General features: G+C 35.7%; 1 protein-coding gene across 20 annotated transcripts in view; it reads right to left on the minus strand.

Annotated features, from left to right (window-relative positions):
- The window catches only part of GPHN (gephyrin), a 271,041-nt gene that overhangs the window by 217,038 nt on the left and 43,968 nt on the right, over positions 1-10,035 (minus strand). The window lies entirely within an intron of this gene.

Below are 10,035 nucleotides of genomic sequence, written 5' to 3' on the forward strand. Positions count from 1 at the left end.
ACATGACAGAAGTGCATGCACATTAAGTTTTATAGCATAATTTTGTTTTTTTCTCTAATTAAGAAGATATACTTTGCATTATCTTTTGAGATTATAAACACAAAGAAATCCCAAGAAGCCTTGCTGGTTTTGACTAACATCATTCTAGGTAAATATATTTCTGGCATTGGCTATAATTTTACTTTTATGGATACTCCTTGTAAGATTTTCTATGGCAAAAATCATATTCATTTTGCTCTGATGAAAATTTCAATTTAATATTCAATTACACATTATATGTTAGAACTGCATGCTGTTTTATAAATCAATTACCATGACTTTTGGAGAGGCATGAGAATAAGACTGGGTAGCCTTAGTTCAAAAATACCTGTTTGCAGTTTACAAAACAGCTGAATGAACAGGAAAGTGGAAAACAAAAGACTAAATTAAAAGCAGTTGCAAAACACCTGTTATCTATCACCATACTATCATTTTCCCCATATGTCTACAGACCTCTTAAAATGATGATTGGAAATATTAATTTCCTGGAGTAAAAATTGTCTAAGTACCTTTCCATGTCTTGAAAGATATGTTCATATTAAAAGAAAATAATTTAAAACTATTCTTACAAACGGGAAAAAAAATATTCCTTATTATCTGCCTAAATCCCTAATGGTTCCCTTCTTTTCCTAAGAGAAACCACCAGGATTGCTTGTCCACAGAGAACTCTCTTTATCAGCTCCATCACTGTCACTTGCAACTTAGAGCATCTCTACTTTCATCTCATGCATACATCCCTGCAGATGAGGACTGCAAAGGCAAACACTGCAAGAACAGTGCAGCAGTTTTGTGTTCGGGACTGCAGGAGGATTTCCCACCAACAAACATATTGCCCTGTCTGAAAACAGCCTAAATACAAATCAAAGTAAAACATTTACTTGCAATATTCCAAATAAAAGCATCCCCAATCCCATCGGTTACAAAGAATGATTAACAGAAATTTTAGAAAGATGCTCACATCTCTGAGCATCTCTAAGGTAAGATTTAAGACTGTTCCTAATCTTAAAGCAAATCTCCTTCTTTGCACAATGAGTCAGATGCTGAGACGTTTCCCATCCATGGAGATAATGAGTCTTTCCTATGCAAGACTTGCACCCCTACGTTAGCTGAAGATTTGACAGATTGTGATAAACACACGCCAGTTTGTCTTCTTTTTTATTTGGATTAAAGCCATCACTTTCTTTGTCCCAGCAACATTACTGACCACCAGGTTTTTTTTTTTAAAAGCAGTTTCAAAACACTTCTCCTGGATTACTTAGTCACTCTACCATTCTGGAAAGAATAATTACCATTTGGAAGCCTAGGTGCAATTGCCTTCTGTTGCGACAGCTACCAGAACCTTTTAAGAAATATCTTGACATCCAACTAGATGAAGCTATAAGCAAACAGTGGCTTTGCACTGAAGGAAAACAGTTTTCTTTTCTACCATGGGCAACATTCAAAATTCGGTGCAAAGTATTTGCAGGATACAATTCCTAAAATTTGATATATTTCATGTTTGTATTTCATATAAAATCTTGCATGTCACATAAATTAAGAGAAACACCTTATAAAACCTGAAGGTGGGATTAATACATGCAGTTATCACTGGATTTTAATTTGGGTCAATTACCAGGAAAATCCATAACTTTTGACTGATAAAGCAGAAATAGGCCTGAGATTATGCAACGTACACTACTATCTAACTTTGAAAGAAGGAGAAAGTGCCCAAAATGTCTTTCAACTGTTTGTATGTTTTCAAAATGTTTTAATAAAAGTAAAAAATGCATCAGAGGGCCACATAAAAACCCACTCACCAAGAACTTAGAATTTTATTAAGTAGTTCTGAACAGTCTCAGATATAAAACCTGCTATGACCAGTTACTGAATCTTCAAAAATGTAAGAGAATAATATCTCAGCCAGCTTAGACATCTCCACTGGGTAAAAGGTAAACATTCTTCTAATGTAGAATATGTACTCTGCATTAATAAAATGCTAAGAAAGCATCATTTTATTAATTATTTTGCTATTATTATGGAAAAACCCAAATATCAATCTCTACCATTCAAAGTAACATAATTATTATGCTATTATTTCAAAACATTTCCCACCTGCAAACCGTTATTCCAAAACACAATGGGTATTGAAAAACTGACACTTTGAGATGGTAAATATATTTTTTCAACCATCTAAGAAGCCAGTATCTACAAAATCTTGCCTTTTTAAAAATCCTGGTCATTTCAAAAGGAGTTTTTTTCAGAAAATTAATGAAGTCAGTTGTGAAACTAAGGTGTCAGTTACAAAACACCACACATGCTACTACAAAAACAGTTCTTGGCAACATCAGAATTCTCTGAAAGAGATGGCTAAGAATGGAGGGTCTTTAGAGAGGAACAAGTATAAATAGGCAGTAACTTTTTCTAAGGGAACACTACCACAAAGTCATTCACCTTCCAAAAGCTTTGCAAAGGTTCTTCAGCTGAAAGAGGTATGAAACAGCAATGACCCTGCCAGAAGTAAATATTCCTGAATAACAAGATGCTGTTTCCATTTTCCTGGCATAGGTTTGCTTCCATGGAGCAATGGCTTCATAAGCAAATCCTCTCTGCACCATATAACACACTGTGTACACTGCACAAGTGTAACACTGTCCCCATCAGTCTGTGAAACAGAAACAAATTAATGCACCCTGTTAAGTGAAAACCATCAGTTAGAAGAAAATACTGGTTTTTTTACCTCCTGTATACTAACGCCCTAGTTTAATTTGCACCAAAGGGAGCTCTGAATCAAGTATCATTTCAGATATGAAAATGTCACTCAGTATGGCGAAAGAAATACAGCTTTCTAGTTATGGGGTAGCTGAAACAGACATGAACCCATTTGGTAACTTGGACAAATTTTCTTTAAAATCATATTTAAAAAGTGCTGTGAACACTCAGGGAAAAAAAATATCATCCCGATTGTTTTAAATATGTAACAGAGGTAAGGAAATGGCAAGATCAGACTGAATTATCTCTGCAGATTGCCAAGTTAAAAAAATAGTAAATGACTCCACCACCCACCTCCTCATCAATACTTTTTACACTGAACAAGGATGGGAGTGGAGGCAGCCACACTCTGAGTACGCTGTGTTTGCTGACTAGAATAAACAGAAGGCCATTGCCTTTTCATGTTTCTTATACAATAAGAGTACTTCAGAATAATGGAAGTAAGACTTGTTTGCAAAGGGTTCAACTATGTTCACAGTTTTATTTATTTGTTTGTTTATTTATTTATCGAGGTGGGGGAGAAAGAAAGAGTCTACAATAAAATTAACTCCTCTAATTTGTATTTTATTCTTTCTTGAACAGTTCTTCAATAGAAGAGACTTTTCTATCTCGTCTAGCACAAAGGCTCTGCCTCACCAACACCATCACATCTTCTTAGCTTCCAGTCTTTTCAATATGAAAAACAAAACCAATAATCAGACTCCTAGCAAAATTTCAGTGTTAAAAAACTTACCATGGTTACAGAAGAATCACTAAGATCACTAAGAAGTACTCATTGAAAATGAATGACAAAATTATATTTTTGTAATTTACGGAATGGTTGGAAGTGGGAAACACAAAAACCCCCAAATATAAAAACCACCCAGACTCAAAAATTCTCATACTCTTCTAGAGCACATCATAAATGCAAATAATTGATTTTTCAAACTCAGCCAATTCATTCAATTTAAGAAATAGGAAAAGAAATGAGAATGTGAGTTTTGATAAAGCAGCTGAGATTTGCTTCAAGAATGGCAAAACTATGTGTAAGGAAACAAAATTAACTTCATTCCTCAAAATAGCCTACTGCTATCAGACAGGAAGATAATGAGCAACACATAAAGCCTTCAAGATGGAAGGAATACAGGATTTTATGAAAAAGTAGTATCTATCCCTCTCCCATCTTTAATTTGTGAGAATTGGAAAAGGGTATGTGCCCTGCAGAGAAATACTAACTTTATATAAATTATTTTGATAAATAATTTTGACTTTGATAAATTATTTTTAAAACAAAAGGAAAAGTACTGTCTTGTTAGTAACTAACTATTAACTATTTTACTGGGTTTTTACAAACTGGACATAGTTTTTACTAAATCTGTATGATTATAATGAGCTTTCCACTGATCTAACTATAGCTTTATGTCAAATTTAGTTTTAGCTACCTTAAACTACTAGATTTAGGGTGTGATCCCACTCTTGAATCACCCAAGCAGAGTTAGATAGCAAATTTCTTTCCAAGTTTAAGTTTACAAAAATAGCACATCAACTACACACAACTGTTTCTCCTGGGTAGGTCAAGCCTTAAAGGACAAAGCAGAAAAAGTGAAAGATGGATTTCACATGAAAAACTGCATTTTTGGAAGCATATTTCAAGGAGATTCAAGTTTCACTTCAAATGGAACTGTATCTTCACCTGCAAGTTGGCTGAAAGGCTTTACTTTTCACATTCATCCTGCAAAAGCATACAAATTATTTACTTCTGATGGACACTAGCTATCTTGACACAAGTGCTCATTTGTGCCTTATTCCTGTACCTTGTTATTCCAGACACAAAACAGTAATGGATTACTTCTAAATTTAAAGATTTCCTATTTTTAACACTGCATGCATAGAAAACCTTGTGGGAAAAAGCATTGACAAAAAAATCCCCATAAGTGATGAGAAAGAATGTGAAGTGGCTCCCTAGCTAATCCTGCATGTGATCCCTTGGTTTGCTCTCACACTGTTGTAACTGAACAGAACGAAGGATCATTACCTATGAGATGTGGGACAGCGGAACCAAAACCAATTGCAGTTGCTAAATGAACTGTATTGAAAATACTATAATAATGATGATAGCAGTAACTTTTTGCTTCTTTAACATCAGATCAAGAGCATTCTATAACATGAATGTCAGTGCTGTTCCCCACGTATTTAAGTAACCTTACATTAAGAACAAAAGAATGATTGTGCTGTGCTAGACAAATGTTTATTGAGCTCAGGCTCTCTTATAGTGGCAAACACTAGACATCTCAGTAATATTAAGCCCAGTATGAGATGGTATTGCTAAGGAACACTAAGTCAGGATCCAATTTTTCAGAGCCCCCAAAGACCTGAAGAAATATTTATCCTTATCTTCTCCAGTGAATGTTTCTTTCATCAAGTTGTTAAACATAAAACACTTAGTATCCACAAGACCATACCACAAGAAACTACATCCTGGGTTGTACACCAAAACCATCTCCATGTGGTTGAATATGACTAAATTCTCCTTTTATTTGATGGTGCCTACTTGCAGTAAAAGTCGGGCGGAGCAATGACCTTTCCAACCCAGGGCACAGTCCCATAACACCCAGGTCAGAGCAGGGCATGTCAGGATCAGCCACAACCCAGTGATGAGTATCCCACCCAGCTGGCCTTCACCACGGCCACCCATGCCAGGAGTGCCTTCATTTGCACACGCTTTCCATGATGCTGATGCAAGGAACTCTCTAATAGGCAATTATGAAAAACACTGGCAACTATGGAGCTAGAACTGACTAACGTTCTTGAGCAGAGGGTTTTTAAGATTTATTTTAATGCTCTGTGAACAATCATATAATTTGCAGAAGGGGTTGCAGAACCCATTCTTAGAAGCTGGGGCTCCAGCACTAGAAGTAGCAGCAAGATCACTTTCCTGCATCACTGAAAAACCATCAGGAAACAGTATAGCAAATTGGCAGCCTGTAACAAAATGATTATAGTCCAAGGGAGCCAGGAGAGCATAATTAGTATGCATGGTTTTTAATGCTGAACTAAAAGAATAATTATTTAAACATTAGAAATTAAAAATCCTTTTATTGATTTATTTAAACTAAAACTTGTATCTTCTGTGATGTAAGAGAGGAAATTCTCACCTAGGAGTCCCATACATGCTTTACAAATTCTACAAATATCGAGACCACATGCATCAGGAGGGAAACTCTAGTTATCCTCTGGGAAACTAGATGGTAATTAAACCTTGAAACCATCATATGAAAAAGCAGAAACTTCATGAGACTTCATATATGTAGCGGGCAGGCACCATGGTTAGGGTTCCTACTGAAAATTTCAAGGGAAAGTAACATGCATCGTAGATGAAGCAGCATGTCTTAAAATGCTTTCATCTTTGAGTTATCTACACTATGAATTTACTCTTGCTAACAGCAATACTAAGGAAAGAACTGCAGGTGAGAAACCACTAGGTGAACAAACTCTGACACAAGGTTACATTCAGTCCACATGTTCTGTAATCAACTTCACCACATCACTTCCAAGCAGCAAAGCTAAACGAAACATATGAAGCAAACACACAACACAAAGCCTCTTCGCTCCCCAGAAGGAAACCAGTCCATTCCATACAATATTTCAAAGGCATTAACATTTTTCTCAGTCCTGCCAATATTTGTCTCCATCCAGTAAGAAAGGCTAGCTTACAGAGACAGGGAAAATAATTCCAAAAATATCCTGTTTGAATTGTAAAGTCAGGAAGAAAACTAGAGGATGTATTTGACATCACCCAACAAAATCAGAAGTTTTCACCAAAGCAGTATTCTGAGATTCAGATATTTAAGCAAATTTTGAGGAGGAATTTTAAAAAGCCAAGGCAGTGACTAGATTTTCTTTCCATGCATAACTTCTCAGCAGATAAAATGTATTACAAGTGCTTGAGAGAGAACGTGACACTTGAGTAGTAAAAACCAGTAAGGTGGCACCAACAACATCAGAAGCAGTGTCAGAGAAGTATCAGAATAAATCACAACGGAAGGAGGTATGAACCACAACTTTACTATGAAAAAATATGTACAAGAGATGATTTTGCTTATACAGTAATGTGTATCAGAAACGTTTGCTTTCCTCAACATAATACTTTTGAAAGTCTGATTATCTTTTTTGTCTAGTTTATGAAAACTATAACAATATTTAGAAATAGTCTGCTTTGATTTTGATTTCTGATTAATTAACTTGCAACTTTTTGTAAAAATTTTAGTGAAACTGGCCATCAGTCAGGCCTAGCAACAGTAACATATTAGTTAAAATTATCTAGCCTCTCACCTGTCAAGACCTTAAGCATGTGTTTAAAATTATGACGAGACAGCCACAAAAATAGTACAGAGACTGGCTTTGGTTAAGACAAATGAGTCAGTTCACCACTAGTAAAGTATTTTAAGAACTGGCAGTATAAAGATAATAGTTACAGATATTTATATGAACATCCTCCCTGTCATTCTAGGACCAGATCTTGCGAAGAACAAAAACAAAATTAAATGAAAAATACAAGAAGTAAAAGACAACAACAAATCACCCAAGGATTTTAAGGGGAAGAGTTACAAAAGCATATGAAACGCAACAGTTCAGAAAGCAGAAAATTATCATAAGATACAGAGAGCTCATGGGCAAGAAAGGGGTGAAATTTCATAGAGTAAAGGACAGCATTTTCAAGCTAATTGTTCAGAATTGCTTTTAGAATTTGCAATGCCTAAGCAACTGTTTGTGAAGTTTTTCAGGACTGATTTTTGATTAGTTTAAAAGCTAAAGGAATTAAGAAAATTCCTCTTTCACCTAAAGAAGTGGAACAGTACATTTGGGAATATTTTTTTTCTGGTTTAAGTGTTTTACAAAGACTGCTTTTACCATCAAGAGCTACCAAATGCATATGAAAGACTCCTGCTTTTACGAACAAGGTAGATAGAGTATCTGCTGCTTCAACAGAGATTCCTTTCCCTGCAGTGAAATTTTAAAGATTTCTTCTTCAAAAACAGCAAGATGACTAATTAGGAAACTTCTCAGTACAAATGCTAAACAGAAAATGTTTATGCTCTTACAATGGTTAACACTTCACTCCCAATAGGGTGTAAAAAAACCCCCAAAAAATCCCTCACAAAACCAAAACTCAACCAAAAATCTGTTTAGCAAATGCAAGATGAATATTCTCTGCTGTGATTTTTAGCAACTAAGTTACACAACAAATGCATACTGGAGTTTAGTTCCAGGCCCTGAACAGAACATCGTTTGAGAGAGGCAGCTGTTCAACATGACAGCTACCACAACACCCAAAGCAAGGCAAAGAGCTACAGCTAAGATACACGATGAGGAGACACACAATGCTCACTGAAAACACATGCAAAAAACTTGGACAGTGATTAGACCTGGAATCAGACTGAGATTAAATCCACTTTAAAAACAGACAGGAATACACAATTTGTGACTTTCCACATTTGTTACTCTAAAGAATCTGATAAAAAACCCTCTGAACTGCGATGGCAGGACCACAAGCCAGTCAACGCTTCAAGATTTTCTCCTTAAAATGAGAACAACAAAACCATTGCAAGAGGTCTGCTTCTCTACAACTTTTTCAAAGGAAATGAATCTATAGCAAGGAAGCTTTGAAATAATGAAACTCAGATCTGCTGGATAAAACATATTAAAAGCCAAGGATTTGAAATCAAACTCATAGCCTGTGCCTTTGAGGGGATGGGATCTTCCTTTCAGATTTCCTCTCAGTTTGGCAACTGTCATCCACTTTCTGGACTGAAACAAGCATCGTGCAGTTCTTGGAGATGTTCTGGAAACTCATCACGTCTTAGCAGCCAAGGGAAGATTTGAGGTATTTTTCTGAGTCACACAGATCACTCATTAGTGTGCAACTGTTCATTGCAATAAACAAATTGCTGTCAGCATTCTCAGATCTCCTGCAGCAAGCAAGTATGGAAGCATCCCACACATTGCTGGATTCTGAGCTGCACATTTATGAGGTTATCTTTTCATTTCAATCTAGCACAGCAAGACCCACTTCAATTCCACGACTATCCAGATGGGGCACTTAAGGACTTAAAAACAAACTATTTCAGTAATGAATAAAAACATACACACACAGCATCTCCCCACTGTCAGCAAATTCCGTCTAGGCATGAGGGGAGTCAAAACAAATGAGAATATAATTATTCCTTAAATTTTGTAAGCTACTATTAATGGAATAATGCATTACAACAGAGATCATAAACTTTAATGAGGCATAAACACTGTTCACATAATATGCAGAACAGCAATATTTACTTCATTATTATTCTTTTCATGAGATGTTGGTAACTTAACACTGGTGCCTGTAAACTTATTTGTTAGAATTCACAGTTCACAGCACTAAAGTATCAATTGTTCTCTCCACTACAAAACCAATTTATTAGCAGAACTCAAATACCACAAAAAGCTTTCTAGAGTTGCTGATAAGATTCAAAATAAATAAACAAAAAAAACCCTTTGATCTCCACTGCTGGTGGAGTCAACCAAATGTCACCATAAAACAGTGCTGCAGTTAACAGATACTAGAACTGTCACAATTCTCAATGAAACACTGAACTGTTTTCCAAATATAAATTTTGACTAGGGGAAAAAAAAAGAAAAGAACACAAGGAATTTCCTTCTCTCTTAATGGGAACGATACTTTACCAAAACTCAGTAATTAACAAAACCAAAACAAACAAACAAACAAAACAAAACCCACAGTGTTGTTTCTTGTAAAACAGTATACTAATTTGTCCCCAATAAGAGAATCACTAGTTAAGACTGCATTTTTGAAGACTTTATTATTTTTGCTACCAGCTCCTTGTGACACAATCTGCTGGCTTCACTGACCAACAGTTTTGCTGAAAATCCCCCAAAAAGAAAAGTTGTGCCTAAAATCCAATGCACTTTGCACAAGATCAAAACAGCTGTATTTCACAAATGAACTTTTATGATGGCATATTTGCATTTCAAGCACAAAAGTATACCTGCTAAATTGAACAAGTCTGCAAACCAATAGGCTTGCTTTCTAAATCCTGAAAGAATTTTTAATTTTTAGAATTCACATGCCATTTGTGAGCCTATGCATAGAGGCAAATGATACAGCCAAAGGAAAGATAGATTTTTTTTCTTCTTTAAAAATAGCTTGCACTAGGACTAAAAGTCAGCTCATATTTTGGCTATCATCACCCCCCCCCCCCCCCCCCCCCA

Source organism: Motacilla alba, chromosome 5 (assembly GCF_015832195.1).
Source record: "Motacilla alba alba isolate MOTALB_02 chromosome 5, Motacilla_alba_V1.0_pri, whole genome shotgun sequence".
Taxonomy (NCBI): domain Eukaryota; kingdom Metazoa; phylum Chordata; class Aves; order Passeriformes; family Motacillidae; genus Motacilla; species Motacilla alba.